Source organism: Phyllobates terribilis, unplaced genomic scaffold, assembly GCF_046119375.1.
Source record: "Phyllobates terribilis strain yellow unplaced genomic scaffold, ASM4611937v1 Scaffold_6__1_contigs__length_29720123, whole genome shotgun sequence".
NCBI lineage: Eukaryota > Metazoa > Chordata > Amphibia > Anura > Dendrobatidae > Phyllobates > Phyllobates terribilis.
The window spans coordinates 28,386,338-28,405,958 of record NW_027362766.1 but is presented as its reverse complement, the minus strand read 5'-3'; the positions used below and the strand labels follow the sequence as shown (position 1 = coordinate 28,405,958).

General features: G+C 41.4%; 1 pseudogene; it reads left to right on the top strand.

Moving 5' to 3' along the window:
• The first annotated feature begins 5,916 nt into the window (after positions 1 to 5,916).
• On the top strand, positions 5,917 to 6,846 carry LOC141152651 (olfactory receptor 12D1-like; annotated as a pseudogene).
• Positions 6,847 to 19,621: the final 12,775 nt, after the last annotated feature.

Here is a 19,621-nt window from a genome sequence, read left to right as displayed (position 1 = left end):
TGATTTTTGCTACATACAGCCATACTCAGGTATTGCTGTATATGTTAAAAGTAATCAAATATTCATAGGTTCATGTGCCCTAAGGGGACTAGAAAACAAGGTAAAAAGTAAACAAAAAAAGTTTTAATAAATACAATAAAGATATGAAAAAAAATAATAAAAAAGTAGTATTGCTGTATCCATAAAAGTCTGATCTGATCTATATGAAAATATAAAGTTAATTACTCCCAAATTGCATTTTTTGGGGGTCACCACAATGCTGCAAAAAATGCAATAAGATGCAATCATAATGTTTTACCCTAAAGTTATATCAATAAAAATACCAATTCACCATGTGAAAAACAAGCTTCACCGACAACAAGCCTCCATCAACATAAAAAGTTACAGGTCTCAGAAAATGGTGTCAAACAAAATACATTTATTTTCAAAAAAAATTTCCACCTTTAAAATGAAAAAAACCTGGACAAGTTGGATATTGCTGTAATCATACTGACCTGGAGAATAATGTCAAGTCATTTTTATCAAACAATGAATAACGTAAAAAACAAAACCAAAAACAATGTCAGAATTGTGTGTTTTTTTGCAATTTCGCAGCAATTGGAATTTTTTCTTGCCAGTTTCTCATTCATAGTGTGGTAAAATGAATGGCATCATTCAAAACAAAAGTCATCCTGCAAAAAAACAAGCCCTCATATGTCTATGTGTACGGAAAGGATGGTTATGGCCCTCGAAATAAGAAGGGAGAAAAACAAAATTTGTTGCGTCAGGAAGTGGATAAGCATACTGTTCCACACCCACACTGCAGCCGCGTTCACACAGTGTCTTTGTCAGTTGCTTGGTATTGTACTGCTGGCATCAGCCAACAATGAAAGTCAGCAATAAAATACGTGAGCTCGGCTGCAGATATCAGGCAGCACTCAATCAAGATATCTCAGTGCTCAGTATACAAAGTGAGGGGGCGCACAAAGCTTTTGGCCATGCCAAGGGTGCACTGAACTCCACACATCTCAACCTAATTGAACATTGGTGGAACATCCTGTAAAAGGAAGAAATGATTTTTATTTTTATTTTTTTCAGATTAACCAAGCATAACTCATACTCTGTCTCATATGTCAATGGAATACACAAGAGGTCTCATTATGGTCAAGAGTCACAAGTTTCTATATGTACAACTTAAGTCATTGAGTTGTCATGCTCTAGGCTAGGGGTCTCAAACACGCGGCCCGCGGGCCACATGCGGCCCTTCAGGCTGCTTCATGCGGCCCGCATACACCATAGACCCCAATCGCGGCCTGGTCCAGGAGCTGCTGGCGGCTGCGTTTCAGTTCAGTGTATTGCCGTGCAGAGACCGGCTCTCTGCACAGCAATACCAGTGGCAGCCGCTGGCCTACTAGAGGCCAGCAGCTGACATCTGTGTCCCAGCGCAGCGGCGTATGACGTCACTGCCATGTGCGGAGGTCAGCTGCTGGCCTCTGATAGGCCGGTGGCTGGCACTGGTATTGCTGTGCAGAGAGCCGGTCTCTGCGCGGCAATACACTGAACTGAAGCGCAGCTGCTGGCAGCACCTGGACCGGGTCGTGATCGGAGTTTATGGTGCCTGCGGGCCACAAGTGCAGAAAGGATGCTGAGGGAACAGAGGACAGGTGAGAAGAATCTTTTTTTTTCTCTTGTATGTGTAGAACGGCACAAGGTACAGTCCTCCAAGATGGGGACCAGGCTGGGGACAGTCCTAAAAGATGGGGACCAGGCTAGGGACAGTCCTAAAATATGGGGACCAGGCTGGGGACAGTCCTAAAACATGGGGACCAGGCTGGGGACAGTCCTAAAACATGGGGACCAGGCTGGGGACAGTCCTAAAAGATGGGGACCAGGCTGGGGACAGTCCTAAAACATGGGGACCAGGCTGGGGACAGTCCTAAAAGATGGGGACCAGGCTGGGGACAGTCGTAAAAGATAGGGACCAGGCTGGGGACAGTCCTAAAAGATGGGGACCAGGCTGGGGACAGTCCTAAAAGATGGGGACCAGGCTGGGGACAGTCCTAAAACATGGGGACCAGGCTGGGGACAGTCCTAAAAGATGGGGACCAGGCTGGGGACAGCCCTAAAAGATTGGGACCAGGCTGGGGACAGTCCTAAAAGATGGGGACCAGGCTGGGGACATTACTACAAGAGGGGGACCAGGATGGGGACATTACAACAAGATGGGGACCAGGATGGGGCATTACTACAAGATTAGAATATATCTACATTATGAGGACCGGTATGTGACATTATGACAATATGGGGCCCAGTATGGAATATTACGACAAGATGGGGACAAAGATGGGGGACATTACTCGGCTGGGGACCGAGTATGGACACCAGGCCGCCGACGCAGCCATGACGTGGTGGCCACATTCCTCCTCCACATGCCTAAAAGGCCCAATTTCAAATCCAAGTAAGCAAGCAGTATGGTATTGCAGCCTGCGGGTGGGTGGGTGGCAGGCTGCATACTTGCGCTTGCATTGCAAGGAATGAGGGAAGTACAATGGAACACTGCCCTGGGACAAGGACTTGTACGGGGATAGTTGCAAGTCTGCATCTTCTGATGCGGCAAGGATCACTTCTGATGGGCACACTTTTAGGCCGTGACCTGGGAGTCAGAGATGCTTCCAGGGGTCTTACCTATGCTGTTCCCATGTCTTTTCAGCACTGTATGCATGTGTCACACAGCACATGGCCAGGTAAGGTTGTAAAATGTTAAAATGACATTTCCCGGTGAATGCATTTGTCACGGTTGAAAGCAATACAAAAATGCCAACATGCATAAAGAATGCTACTTGTGAACATAGCCCAAGGTGTGGAGGAGTATTTTTGTTTTTGGTTATTTATTTTACCTTATACACAAGTCTTTACCCTGGAAAGGATGTTCCTTAACATATTTCACAGGAAAACAGTTTTAGTTTCGTTTTTGAACGTTTTATTGTGAGCCCGTAAAAGTGGCTTAATACCTCTGACCACGTTGTTGACAGCAGTGACCTGGGGGTCATAAATGCTTCCTGGGGCGATCCCCATGCTGTCCCCATGTCATTTGAGCACTGTTACTATCGTTTTCGGCACTTTTTAGGCTTTCTACAGACTGCCGGGGGTGCCGCCGCAAAAATGCTCGGGTCTCCCATAGACTAACATTGGGCTCGTTGCTCGGGTCGAGCACCCGAGTATCACGGTGAGCTCGGCCCGAGCTTCGAGCACCCGAGCATTTTAGTGCTCGCTGAACACTAGTGTCCACATATCACTTTCGTGGACAACAGAATGGATGAGCAGATTTATTTGCACCCGCAACTAGATAATTAGACAAGTTTGGAATAACTGTCTGAGTAAATAATCATGAACAGGAAGATCATAAAAACTATTGACAGATAATGTCCTTATTGACAAACTAATGACTGCTAACTATAGACCCATTAAACTCATTCTTCTGACCTATGACTTTTACATTTGTTTGATATTGTTTTTTTTTTTTCCCTCATATTCCTCTTAGCAGTGGTAAATAATGTATTTCCCTAATGCTGGACAATCTGCAGATTCCCTTTGTAGACCATATCCATTGAGACACACTGTTAATTATCATATAGAAAAAAATGCACTCAGCTCAATAAATGTTTCAAGCCAAAAGCCTTAAAAGCCTCTTCCAGCAACTTGTAAGGAGGAAATCAGACTTGACTGAGTTTTTAATAAAGACTTAATGTTTTTGTTTAGGCTACAACTTATGAATTTAAGGATAAACATAAGGTACGTGAACAGGAATATTGCCTCATAGATGGTAGTAAAATGTATTATAGTATTTAGTGTCATTTAAATGTATTTAATATTGCAAATAGATAGACAAAATAACTTTCTATACAAAGATTGGTGCAAAGCCTCTAAGGATGTCACCAAAACCTCTTACATATAGAAAACTCAAAAATGGAGGCAGGACTCCGAAGTCAGATGACAGAGAGATTGATAAATAAATTAAATATTGGCAATTTTTATATCCGAATGGTTCCTCCACTTTCATTACTGGGTCTATTTTAGCAACTTTTTTTTTTACACTTTTGCATCCCATTATTCAGAAAGCTATATGGAGCTATATATATAAACCTTTTTTAGAGCATGAGTTTATTTTTTTTGCTCACCCAGTTTTGGTGCATATACAGTATAACTTTCTGAATAACTTTTCCTAGTTTTATTTGTCAGGGGGTTCTTAGAAAAATAGCAAAACTGACATCTTTTGCATTGTAAACTTGACCCTTACAATATGCAGTACATAAGTTTTCGGCAACTGCGGAAAAAATGCTGCAAAGTAAGAATGCTTTAAAAATATATTTAATAGTTTATTTTTATCAATTAACAAAATGCAAAGTGAATAAATAAAATAGAAATGTAAATCAAATCAATATTTGGTGTGTCCGCTCTTTGCCTTCAACACACGTAATAATGATCATTTTCATATGTAGGTTGAAACACAGTCATTAGTTGAAATAGGAGGCTTAAAACTAGGTGAGGAACAACCAAACTCTGCTACAAAGGTGAGGTTGTGGAAGACAATTTTAAGTCACAGGCCATACTCTATAGCAAGACTGAGCACAAAAACCCCTCACCAGGTAGTTATACTGCATCAGCAAGGTCTCTCCCAGGCAAAGATTTCAAAGCAGATTGGGGTTTTAATAAGTGCTGTTCAAGCTCTTTTAAAGAAGCCAAAGAAATGGACAATGTTGAAGACTGTAGACTGAGAGGTCAGCCAAGGAATCTTAGCGCTGAAAAAGTGTTAAAATTATTTAATAACTTTAGATAATTTTTAACAATTGGGAGCGGAATTAAAAAAAGTAAGCTAGTGTTGATGCATTTTTGCTTTACGTCATTTACTATGTTGTGTTCGCTTTTTATAGATCATTAGGAATGCATCATATGTTAATTTATTTTTTTAAATACTTGCAGAATAAGAAAATAATGAGAAAAAAATGTTGATATTTTTATTGCGAGATTTTTTTTAAATGAACCTTAATAAAATATATTTTCTTAGTCCACTTAGATTGGAGGATTTCAAAATTCAATAATTTGATCATATTTTGATTGTATACCCACCTGTAATGCCTATCAAGGCATTACAGCTTGTCAGTGATCCACTGGCAAGTAGTCTATTTGGCTAATTGGAATATGCTCATGGCAGACAGTAAGGCTTTTTTAAACTCCAGGCTGTCATGGACACATTGGGGTGCCAATGCAGTGATGGATGGAGCCCTCCCTGTTTCTCTTTACCCTAAGATGCTATGATGTTTATTGACCACAGAATTAAAGAGACCACTGCAGTAACAGCCCTCCTGTAGTTTTGGGCTGTCCTATAACTATTGCTGTGTAGTCACATTGTGACACATTTACCAGCCTCCTTGGAGTGGTGATTGGATTTACAATAATAGGAATTTCAATACATCATTGTTAAAATTAAAAATTGATGGGGTGCAAAGTGGATTTTAATGAGAAACAAAAATGAACTTTTTAGAATTTACCAAATGGCGGCAATGAAACAAAGAGTGAAAAATTTAAAGGGGTCTGAATACTTTCCGTACCCACTGCATGTTGATTTTTGATATGTTTGACATTACTAAGGTTGAGTTTGCAATAAAGACCTGGAGAGGCATTGAATACAGTGATAAGAGACCTCAGAGTTTTTTTACATGTCTTTTCAGGGCAACGGCAATTGGAGTACTTGTGATTCATGGTGAATCAATTCGCCCTTAATTTAATTTTTGGGAAAAATTTTCCGAAGGTTGGGAACTTAAATTTAAAAAGTTTTGCTTATCAGTATTGGATTATTTTTCTTAGAATACATTGGGTCTATAAAATGCATTGACTGTTTTGATTTTCCTATGTTGGGTTCCAAATATACCACTCACAATGAACTCAGATAATTTAACTTCAGTGTCTTATTTTGTCTTAGCTGGTCTAGAAGTTGAGGCTGATCTTCAGGTGATTCTTTTCTTCAGTTTTCTGGTAGTATACATAATAACCATCATAGCAAACATGTCCATAATGGTTATAGTTGTTTCTGATCTCTCTCTCCATACACCCATGTATTTCTTCCTATGGAGTCTGGCTTTCCTCGACATCTGTTACTCATCGGCTGTTGTCCCTAAGATGCTCACAGATCTTATGTTTCAGAAGAAGATAATCTCATTTTAAGGTTGCATGCTACAAGTCCAATTCTTCCACTTCTTGGGTAGCACAGAAGCTATATTATTTTCAGCAATGTCCTATGACAGATATATGGCTATTGCATTTCCTCTGAGATACTCAATAACTATGAGTTCTACAGTCTGTCTATGTTTAACCTTGTGTTCTTGGATTTTTGGGTTCTTCCATGCATTGTTGCACACCATAATGACTTTTAGGCTTCCATTTTGTGGGCCAAATATAGTGAAACATTTCTACTGTGATTTTAAACCATTGCTTAACTTGGCCTGTACAGATGTATCTGTTAATTTGAAACTGCTTCCTAGAGTTACTGGAACACTAACTATAACAACCTTAATGTTAACGATCCTTTTCTACATCTTGATTATCAGAGTTCTTGTCAAAATAAAGACCTCACAAGGACAAAAACGAGCATTGTCTACATGTAGCGGTCATTTTACTGTTGTTACGCTTCAATATGGAGCAGCTATTTTTATTTATGCTCTACCATCTAGAAAAGACACTTTCGGTCAAGATAGAGCAGCTGCCATTATGTTTACTGTCATAACTCCAGCTTTAAACCCAATTTTATATACATTAAGAAATAAAGACATGAAGAAAGCAATGAAAAAGTTATTCAAAAGATGTAATTGAAAAAAATATCATATTGATGTACTCCACTTTTCTCTCCGATAGCAACTTATTTTCAAAGCTGTTCGTGAAATCCACTTATTTAAATCTTTCTCGTCCCAAGCAGTGACCGATGTTCAGCATTTACCTGGAGAAGTCCCCTGCACTGTGGGTCCTTTAGGTTTTAGGGTTGGAGAATCTACTAGTTATCACATCAGTAAAGATGTAGCCTTATTATTGAGTATTAATAATGTAGAACAAGGGGAATTTAATGTGCATAATAATATAGAAATAAAATCCTTTTAGGGAGGTGTAGCCTCCACTTACTGTATATGCCCCCTATTTCAGCAGTAAATAATATTGATCTTTTTCATGACCTAGTAGTGAGGGACGTAGAATCCCTAGTTTACCCTGAATTTCCAAAGAAATTAAATAAAAGGGAACAGCAGGCATTAAGGGAGTTAAAAGGGTGGAATGACACTGTTCCGTGGAGCGGATAAAGGAGGAATATAGTTCTGATGACTAAATAGTGCTATATACAAGAAGCTATGTGGCAACTAGCAGATGTTAATACATATACCCTCTCTCACAGGATCCCACCAGCAGATATAAAGGGCAATTCTCTGGAAAGTGAAACCATGGTGTCAAATTTCAAATTTGTGTTAGAGATTGAATTTTCATTCTTCCTAGAAAGAACACACTCTAAATTAATGGAAAAAACTATAGCCACATAAATATTGAGCAGATTGTCTTAGAATTCGCTTTGTAAACTTGAATGTTTCTTAATAGGAAAAAAACACACAAAAGTATCTTATTTTGAAACAAGTTCCACCCAATAACTATCAGTTGCATTTAACTCTATTTAGTTATGATGAAAGACAAATCAGTTCACTACAAATTGCACACATGAAAGAATGGGTAGTTGCATTCTTGAACACTTGAGACTATACTTTAAATTCCACATTTCATTGTCCCGTGCATCACGCAAAATCTTCATTTTTTTCTTCTTGTGCAAATAAAAAGTACATACATATTATTAAATATTGAAATACACGTTCAAAACAGAGTAATAACTAAGATAATATAATTGAAATAATTCCCATACGGTCCACTGAGAAACAAAAAACAATATATCATGTGTCCCGTGCATCACGGCTCAAAGCACATTATCTTCAGACTTGTACTGTCCTCTTGAGTTCACCAGGACTGGAGTTGTTGTTTTCTTTAGAATTTGTCCTACTGAGTAAAGTAACATATCAGCCTTCACTGGCCATTTCCAGTAGGTAGTTTTACCTGCTTGTACCATGATGGATATCTCATATTCATTCTCTACTCTTCCCATTCTTCCACCAGGACAGAGTTTCCCATCATACTTGACTATGACCCAGTCACCTGTTGTATAGCAGGCTGAACTAGCTGCATTCATTTCTACTCCAGGGCTAAGAGCATTCTTAAAAGCAAGCAAACATTTATTTGGAGCAGCTTTAAGTATATGCATGGACTTAATCCCTGGAATTGGGACACTTTTCCAACTTTGAACTCTGTTTAACCCCATTCAAACACATGGGTTTGAATGGGGAGCTATTCTTCACAGAAATTCGCATGCATTGTTAATTAATGATGCAAAATTCTGACACACACAGGGCAGTGTACAGAATTCGTTTTAGCCTTAACCCCCTTGAAACCCATAGGTTTCAATGGTGTCCGATAGTGCGCCGAAATTCGGTCCGAATTTCTGATCGAAAATCGGAACACAATTCGCCAGTGTGTTTTAGCCCTAATGGTGCCCTTAGTTAGTTATCCACCTGAAACTTTCCTCTTTGTTCAGATTTCCTCCCAAAAAAATAGTTAATCAGTTGCAATATGGAAAATAAAATAACAATATAACCATATAGGCAGACGACAACTGATGAAGATAAAATTTCTCATCCATCATACATGAAATGTCTCATGTAGGTAGTGTGACAACTGAAGGGAAAAAAATGTCCCGTGCATCACACACAAAATGTCCCGTGCATCACATTCACAATTAGTCATTTTTTAAGTGTATATTTAGGAATTTTTTAAAAAAGGTTCAAGCAATATCAAGAAAAACTATCATTGCAGTCCAAGGCTGAATATGGCTGTGAAAAGCTTCTTCAAATCACAGAAGTAATGAACTAAAGCAAGTAATAAGCTTCAAGCTCATTTCTCTGAGTCCTGTGCATCACGCATATTTTATGTAATTTTTAACATTCCTTTTTTGATATAAGAATTTTTCTTTTCCTTAAAATGAAATAACAGGAAGGTGTAAATACTTGTAAAAGTGATTAATCAGTAGACATAAAATAATCTAGGATGTTATATTCATTTAATTACATGTGAATGTCCCGTAGATCACGCAGAGAATAACCCTAAAACCAAATTGAGGTCGTTTCTGAGCAGACAGGTACAAAAAGGTATCCTCGCATGTAAAAAAGCTGAGAAATTACTTCCTGAATTCCCACTGAGAGCGTATTGGTATTTCATCCCCAAGGTCCACAAGTCTATGTCAAAACCACCTGGTCATCCCATCATTGCAAGGATTGGATTGCTGACAGAACCCTTATCGAAGTATGTTGATTGGTTATTACAACCCTTACTGAGAGATGTACGCTCCTATGTTAAGGATACTGGGTCATTTTTGAGATCCTTAAGAGATTTTGAGTGGCAGGGAGACTTGAAATTGGCCTCTGTCAATGTGGAAAGTTTATATATGAGAATTTCACACCGTCTCAGCATCGAGTTGTTGCGCAATATTCTTTCCCACACAGACAAAAATGAGGATTTCATATAATTTGTCTGTGAATCGATTGACTTCATTTAGACGCACAATTCCTTTAAATTCCTGGAAAGGGGTACCTCCAATGTACTGGTACCGCAATGGGCACACCAGCAGCTTGTGCCATTGCAAATTTGTTTTTACCTGTTTTGGAAGAAAAATACATATACTCCCCTGAAAACCCTTATTTGAAATATTTGAAGATGTTCCCATGCTATGTCGATGACATACTCATTGTATGAGCGGGGAATGAAAGAAAGTTTCAGGAATTTGTAGACTTCCTTAATGATAAAAATAACATGAATATGTTCTTTACATCTATTTTCAGGGGCTCAGAATTATGTTTTTTAGACATTAAAATAACAATCACATTATCCCATGGATAATATAATCAGTTCATCTATCATTAAAAACTGGCATATTCTCCATTCTGATAGGGATCTCCAGAATATAATAACATAGAAACCTCTCATAACATATAGACGTGGCCCCAGCCTTAAGGATAATTTGGTCAAAACCGTATCATAAAACCCTCCTCTAGCTGGATTAATAAATGTAATGTGAGAGGAAACTATAGATGTGGCTCGTGCCACTTATGCAGTGTTCATTTAAATCATAATCCTATTTATTTTGGGGGGATCAGCCATCGGGTCACGGACCTGATAACCTGTAGAATGCAATACGTAGTATACATCCTTCTGTGCCCATGTGGCAGGCATAATATAGGCAAAATAATCCGGCCACTATTCATAAGGCTTAGAGAACACAGAAGCCTTGCAGTTTGCAGGTTCGGAAAAAGTTTCTTTACCTATTCAGGGTGGTAACCTAAATAAAATCCTCCTTCGCAGAGAAGCCAGGTGGATAATCCGTTCTGGTGCGCAGGGCCCGCCAGGTTTAAATGAAAAATTGGATATTGCGGTATTCCGATAACTGTAATTTTAAATTTCACTTTTCATTTGTTTTAATGGTTTCCTTTGTATGTTATTGGTGTGTCATTATGACGTCAAGTGGAGTGGAGCTTGTTTTTAGGTGCATTTCCTTAATCATAGAATCAAAGAATGGTAGAGTTTGTAGGGACCTCCTTGGTCATCTGGTCCAACCCCCTGCTCAAAGCAGGATTCACTAAATCATCGCAGACAGATGTCTGTCCAGCCTCTGTTTGAAGACGTCCATTGAAGGGGAACTCACCACCTCTCGTGGCCACCTGTTCCACTCGTTGATCACCCTAACTGTCAAAAAGTTTTTTCTAATATCTAATCTGTGTCTCCTCCCATTCAGTTTCATCCCATTGCTTCTAGTCTTTCCTTGTGCAAATGAGAATAAAGATGATCCTTCTACAATGTGACAGCCCTTGACATATTTGTATACAGCTATTAAGTCTCCTCTCAGTCTTCTTTTTTGCAAGCTAAACATTCCCAAATCCTGAAACTGTTCCTCATAGGACATGGTTTGCAGACCGGTCACCATTCTGGTCGCTCTTCTCTGAACTTGCTCCTGTTTGTCAATGTCTTTTTTAAAATGTGGTGCCCAAAACTGGACGCAGTATTCCAGATGAGGTCTGACCAAAGAGGAGTAAAGTGCGATAATGACTTCACGTGATCTAGACTGTATGATTCTGTTAATACATCCCAGAATTGTATTTGCCTTTTTTGCTGCTGCATCACACTGTTGACTCATGTTCAGACTATGATCTATTAGTATACCTAAGTCTTTTTCACATGTACTGTTGCTTAGCTCTATTCCTCCCATTCTGTATATGCTTTTTTCATTTTTATTGCCCAGATGTAGTACTTTACATTTTTCCCTGTTAAAAACCATTCTGTTAGTTACTGCCCACTGCTCCAGTTTATTTAGGTCTTTTTGAATCCTCTCTCTCTCTTCTCTAGTGTTAGCTATCCCTCCTAGCTTTGTGTCATCAGCAAATTTAATCAGTTTACCCTCAATTCCTTCATCTAAATCATTGATAAAGATGTTGAACAATACAGGTCCCAGGACAGAGCCCTGTTTTACCCCACTTAAGACATTTATCCAACTGGATGTGAAGCCATTTACGACCACCCTTTGAGTCCGATCACTAAGCCAGTTATGAATCCACCTAACAGTTGCCTTGTCCAATCCATACTTGCTCATTTTTTCAATAAGGATGGTGTGAGATACTTTGTCAAAGTATACTATATCTACTATATCTTTCCTTCCCACACTGCCTCATACCTGAATCCGTGGAAGCATGCTTGTCATGCGAAATGGTCGTCATCCTAACGTCTGATCCATGACCCGCATCCTTGCTTGAAAGATTGCGTGAATAAAGCTGAAGAATTTTACCACACATAGTGTGCCACCTGTTCATCTCTATGTTGCTTCACTCATGAGGACTTATTTTTGGTGGTGCTGCACCTGTGACCTGAGAAAGCCGTGCAGCTGACTCACAGTCCAGGACTCCCTAAAGAGGTAGGAGTTGTATGCGTAGTGCTGGTTTCTGAAATTTACTTGACCTTATTAAGTGTGTCGAGATCAAAAAATGTTTATTAATTTCATTCCTTTATTTCTACATTAATTTCAAAATAAATCATAAAAGACAATGCGCTTGCGCAGCCTGGCCAGAGATAGAAGAACAGATCAGCCACTACAGGTGAGAGGGAGGAGGATGAGGATGAAGGACTGTGGTACTGGAGATGGCAGTATGCGTGAGTGCTGACCGCAAACCGCCATCTCCGGCGCTATTAGGACACATACCTCAATCTCTGGCGAGGCTGGAGGAATGTGGCGCCGAAGTTCACACCTGCGCATAGCGCGATATCCAGCGCCATTTTGTTGAAGACACTGTGTGAAAATTTGTCTTCAACAAAATGGCGCTGGAGATCGCACTATGCACAGGTGCAAACTCCGGCCTTGCCAGAGATTGAGGACGTGCTACAAGGGAGAGGGGAAAAGGTGAGTAGGAGTGTTTTTTTTGTTTTTTTGTATGGATGGAAAACAGCAGAGCAGGCAGAATGGGGGACCAGGACGGGGGAGCAGGATAAAGGAGCATATACGAGGATGGGGGAGCAGGATGGGAGAGCATATACCATGATGGGGGACCAGAATGAGGGAGCATGGTCCAGGATGGGGGAGCAGGATGGGGGAGCATATACCAGGATGGGGGGACAGGATGGGGGAGCATATACTAGGAGGGTGAACCAGGATGGGGTAGCATGGTCCAAGACGAGGGAGCATATACCAGGATGGAGGACCAGGATGGGGGAGCATATACCAGGATGGGAAAGCATGGTCCAGGATGGAGAAGCATATACCAGGATGGGAAAGCATATACCAGGATGGGGGAGCATGGTCCAGGATGGGGGAGGATATACCAGGTTGGGGGGACCAGGATGGGGGAGCATGTACCAGGATGAGTGACCTAGATGGGGGAGCATATACCAGGATGGGGGAGCATGGTCCAGGATGGGAGAGCATAATCCAGGATGGCAGAGCATATACTAGGATTGGGGAGCTCATACCTGGATGGGGGAATAGGATGGGGGACCCAAATGAGGGAGCATATGCCAGGATGGGGGAGCATATTCCAGGATGGGAGACCCAGATGGGGGAGCATATACCAGGATGGGGCAGGCAGATAAGGGGGCCATATACCAGGATGGGGGGAGCATGTACCAGAATGGGGGACCAGGATGTCAGAGCATATACTATGATGGTGGACCAGGATAGCAGAGCATATACCAGGATGGCGGACGCGGATGGGGGAGCTTATACCATCATGGGGGAGCATATGCCAGGATGGGGGAGCCGGATAAGGGGACCATATACCAAGAAGGGGGGGCATATACCAGAATGGGGGATCAGGATGGCAGACACAGATAATGGAGCATATACTAGGATGTGAGGAAAATATACTGGGATGGGGGAGAATATACCAGGATGGGGGAGCATATACCAGGATGGGGAACCCACATGGGGGAGCATATACCAGGATGGGAGAGCATATACCAGGATGGGCGACCAGGATAAGGGGACCATATACCAGGATGGGGGACCCGGATAAGAGAACTATCTACTAGGATGAGGGTGAGCATGTACCGGAATGAGGGACCAGGATGGCAGCGCATATACAGTTGAAACCAGAAGTTTACATACACTATATAAAAAGACACATACACTATGCATGCATGTTTTTCTCAATATCTGGAAGAGCATATACCATATAGGGGTCCCGGATGAGGGAGCATATACCAGGATGGAGGGGAGCATATACCAGGATGGGAGGAGAGCATACACCAGGATGGGGGAGCATTCGGTTTCAGTCATGGGGTCTGCCCGGTGCCAGTTCAGTCATTGCTTTGAGAATACAGAGCAGCCGCTGAAACCCTGGCCTTGACTGACAGCCGGCTTCAATGTAGAGCCAGTGTCAGTCTGTGCCAAGTGCACAGTTACAGGGGACGCGCTGTTTACCGCTGTTTTTTAAGACATTGTGTCTGCGAGTTTGCAAATACATTGTCTTCAATAAAATGGTTCCGGATAGCACAGAATGTGCATGCACTAACTTCGCGCTATTTTATTTAAGTAATGTACTAAAGAGTCAACATAGCAGTGCGCATGCACCGCCCATCGCCATTACCCCTATGGCTTCCATGTGCACACTGCTATGTTGACGTTGTAATACATTACTTCAATAAAATGGTGCCGGAGTCACAGCATGCGCATATCGCGCTATCCGGCACCATTTTAATGAAGACTCTGTCTATGCGAATTCGCAGACACAGCGTCTTGAAAAAAAATGGAGCCGGAAATGTACCAATAAAAATGCTCGCCACCCGGGCGTAGAACGGGTTCAATAGCTAATTGTTTATAAACAAGCATGGAAATGTTTTACCTACAGAAATAATCAGCTGTGATCCCGGCTGTCCTGTCTGTATACTCTTTTGCTTCTTCCCTTGCCCAGGAGATGTGGTATGATCAGACCATGTTCCTGCATGGTCAGACACAGACAATACACAGTACACAGCAGGGGCACATTTATATGATTGTATCAGCATAGGAACAATTTTTCAACACATCCAATTGTGGAACTTATTTTTATTCCATTATCTATGGATTAAAATGTACTTTGTTTGTGGGACGCCTTCAAGTCCCGCTACAATGCAATCATTTTACTTCATACTGCACGGAGATCTATACTTGTGCTTTTCAATTTTCACTGTAATCAAAGGCTTCATTAAAAATTTAGTAATTGATTTTTTTTTCTAGATTTTTTTAACCCCTTTCAGACATCTGCCATACATGCATGGCAAAAGTCAGGAGCAAATGTATCAACAGGGCTCAGAGATGGGGCTAGCCTCATCCGATGGCGGTGATGCACAGGTAGGAGCCAAGCTCTGACGCTATGGTTAACCTTTTAAACACTGCTGTCAATCTCTGACAGTGGCATTGAAGCCAAGTGGTATAGGAGGAACGCTGTAACAAAAGCCCAGCTCTCCGCCTATCTTGAGACCACAAGGTGCTGATGGGTTGATATGGAAGCTGGGGGTCTGCTGATGATCTCCAAGTCTACCCTCATGGTATTCTGTTGAAACCTAGCCTATGACTGGACTTCAAAAGAGAACGTGATTTTTGCTACATACAGCCATACTCAGGTATTGCTGTATATGTTAAAAGTAATCAAAGATTCATAGGTTCATGTGCCCTAAGGGGACTAGAAAACAAGGTAAAAAGTAAACAAAAAAAGTTTTAATAAATACAATAAAGATATGAAAAAAAATAATAAAAAAGTAGTATTGCTGTATCCATAAAAGTCTGATCTGATCTATATGAAAATATAAAGTTAATTACTCCCAAATTGCATTTTTTGGGGGTCACCACAATGCTGCAAAAAATGCAATAAGATGCAATCATAATGTTTTACCCTAAAGTTATATCAATAAAAATACCAATTCACCATGTGAAAAACAAGCTTCACCGACAACAAGCCTCCATCAACATAAAAAGTTACAGGTCTCAGAAAATGGTGTCAAACAAAATACATTTATTTTCAAAAAAAATTTCCACCATTAAAATGAAAAAAACCTGGACAAGTTGGATATTGCTGTAATCATACTGACCTGGAGAATAATGTCAAGTCATTTTTATCAAACAATGAATAACGTAAAAAACAAAACCAAAAACAATGTCAGAATTGTGTGTTTTTTTGCAATTTCGCAGCAATTGGAATTTTTTCTTGCCAGTTTCTCATTCATAGTGTGGTAAAATGAATGGCATCATTCAAAACAAAAGTCATCCTGCAAAAAAACAAGCCCTCATATGTCTATGTGTACGGAAAGGATGGTTATGGCCCTCGAAATAAGAAGGGAGAAAAACAAAATTTGTTGCGTCAGGAAGTGGATAAGCATACTGTTCCACACCCACACTGCAGCCGCGTTCACACAGTGTCTTTGTCAGTTGCTTGGTATTGTACTGCTGGCATCAGCCAACAATGAAAGTCAGCAATAAAATACGTGAGCTCGGCTGCAGATATCAGGCAGCACTCAATCAAGATATCTCAGTGCTCAGTATACAAAGTGAGGGGGCGCACAAAGCTTTTGGCCATGCCAAGGGTGCACTGAACTCCACACATCTCAACCTAATTGAACATTGGTGGAACATCCTGTAAAAGGAAGAAATGCTTTTTATTTTTATTTTTTTCAGATTAACCAAGCATAACTCATACTCTGTCTCATATGTCAATGGAATACACAAGAGGTCTCATTATGGTCAAGAGTCACAAGTTTCTATATGTACAACTTAAGTCATTGAGTTGTCATGCTCTAGGCTAGGGGTCTCAAACACGCGGCCCGCGGGCCACATGCGGCCCTTCAGGCTGCTTCATGCGGCCCGCATACACCATAGACCCCAATCGCGGCCTGGTCCAGGAGCTGCTGGCGGCTGCGTTTCAGTTCAGTGTATTGCCGTGCAGAGACCGGCTCTCTGCACAGCAATACCAGTGGCAGCCGCTGGCCTACTAGAGGCCAGCAGCTGACATCTGTGTCCCAGCGCAGCGGCGTATGACGTCACTGCCATGTGCGGAGGTCAGCTGCTGGCCTCTGATAGGCCGGTGGCTGGCACTGGTATTGCTGTGCAGAGAGCCGGTCTCTGCGCGGCAATACACTGAACTGAAGCGCAGCTGCTGGCAGCACCTGGACCGGGTCGTGATCGGAGTTTATGGTGCCTGCGGGCCACAAGTGCAGAAAGGATGCTGAGGGAACAGAGGACAGGTGAGAAGAATCTTTTTTTTTCTCTTGTATGTGTAGAACGGCACAAGGGACAGTCCTCCAAGATGGGGACCAGGCTGGGGACAGTCCTAAAAGATGGGGACCAGGCTGGGGACAGTCCTAAAATATGGGGACCAGGCTGGGGACAGTCCTAAAACATGGGGACCAGGCTGGGGACAGTCCTAAAACATGGGGACCAGGCTGGGGACAGTCCTAAAAGATGGGGACCAGGCTGGGGACAGTCCTAAAACATGGGGACCAGGCTGGGGACAGTCCTAAAAGATGGGGACCAGGCTGGGGACAGTCGTAAAAGATAGGGACCAGGCTGGGGACAGTCCTAAAAGATGGGGACCAGGCTGGGGACAGTCCTAAAAGATGGGGACCAGGCTGGGGACAGTCCTAAAACATGGGGACCAGGCTGGGGACAGTCCTAAAAGATGGGGACCAGGCTGGGGACAGCCCTAAAAGATTGGGACCAGGCTGGGGACAGTCCTAAAAGATGGGGACCAGGCTGGGGACATTACTACAAGAGGGGGACCAGGATGGGGACATTACAACAAGATGGGGACATTACAACAAGATGGGGACCAGGATGGGGCATTACTACAAGATTAGAATATATCTACATTATGAGGACCGGTATGTGACATTATGACAATATGGGGCCCAGTATGGAATATTACGACAAGATGGGGACAAAGATGGGGGACATTACTCGGCTGGGGACCGAGTATGGACACCAGGCCGCCGACGCAGCCATGACGTGGTGGCCACATTCCTCCTCCACATGCCTAAAAGGCCCAATTTCAAGTCCAAGTAAGCAAGCAGTATGGTATTGCAGCCTGCGGGTGGGTGGGTGGCAGGCTGCATACTTGCGCTTGCATTGCAAGGAATGAGGGAAGTACAATGGAACACTGCCCTGGGACAAGGACTTGTACGGGGATAGTTGCAAGTCTGCATCTTCTGATGCGGCAAGGATCACTTCTGATGGGCACACTTTTAGGCCGTGACCTGGGAGTCAGAGATGCTTCCAGGGGTCTTACCTATGCTGTTCCCATGTCTTTTCAGCACTGTATGCATGTGTCACACAGCACATGGCCAGGTAAGGTTGTAAAATGTTAAAATGACATTTCCCGGTGAATGCATTTGTCACGGTTGAAAGCAATACAAAAGTGCCAACATGCATAAAGAATGCTACTTGTGAACATAGCCCAAGGTGTGGAGGAGTATTTTTGTTTTTGGTTATTTATTTTACCTTATACACAAGTCTTTACCCTGGAAAGGATGTTCCTTAACATATTTCACAGGAAAACAGTTTTAGTTTCGTTTTTGAACGTTTTATTGTAAGGCCGTAAAAGTGGCTTAATACCTCTGACCACGTTGTTGACAGCAGTGACCTGGGGGTCATAAATGCTTCCTGGGGCGATCCCCATGCTGTCCCCATGTCATTTGAGCACTGTTACTATCGTTTTCGGCACTTTTTAGGCTTTCTACAGACTGCCGGGGGTGCCGCCGCAAAAATGCTCGGGTCTCCCATAGACTAACATTGGGCTCGTTGCTCGGGTCGAGCACCCGAGTATCACGGTGAGCTCGGCCCGAGCTTCGAGCACCCGAGCATTTTAGTGCTCGCTGAACACTAGTGTCCACATATCACTTTCGTGGACAACAGAATGGATGAGCAGATTTATTTGCACCCGCAACTAGATAATTAGACAAGTTTGGAATAACTGTCTGAGTAAATAATCATGAACAGGAAGATCATAAAAACTATTGACAGATAATGTCCTTATTGACAAACTAATGACTGCTAACTATAGACCCATTAAACTCATTCTTCTGACCTATGACTTTTACATTTGTTTGATATTGTTTTTTTTTTTTTCCTCATATTCCTCTTAGCAGTGGTAAATAATGTATTTCCCTAATGCTGGACAATCTGCAGATTCCCTTTGTAGACCATATCCATTGAGACACACTGTTAATTATGATATAGAAAAAAATGCACTCAGCTCAATAAATGTTTCAAGCCAAAAGCCTTAAAAGCCTCTTCCAGCAACTTGTAAGGAGGAAATCAGACTTGACTGAGTTTTTAATAAAGACTTAATGTTTTTGTTTAGGCTACAACTTATGAATTTAAGGATAAACATAAGGTACGTGAACAGGAATATTGCCTCATAGATGGTAGTAAAATGTATTATAGTATTTAGTGTCATTTAAATGTATTTAATATTGCAAATAGATAGACAAAATAACTTTCTATACAAAGATTGGTGCAAAGCCTCTAAGGATATCACCAAAACCTCTTACATATAGAAAACTCAAAAATGGAGGCAGGACTCCGAAGTCAGATGACAGAGAGATTGATAAATAAATTAAATATTGGCAATTTTTATATCCGAATGGTTCCTCCACTTTCATTACTGGGTCTATTTTAGCAACTTTTTTTTTTACACTTTTGCATCCCATTATTCAGAAAGCTATATGGAGCTATATATATAAACCTTTTTTAGAGCATGAGTTTATTTTTTTTGCTCACCCAGTTTTGGTGCATATACAGTATAACTTTCTGAATAACTTTTCCTAGTTTTATTTGTCAGGGGGTTCTTAGAAAAATAGCAAAACTGCCATCTTTTGCATTGTAAACTTGACCCTTACAATATGCAGTACATAAGTTTTCGGCAGCTGCGGAAAAAATGCTGCAAAGTAAGAATGCTTTAAAAATATATTTAATAGTTTATTTTTATCAATTAACAAAATGCAA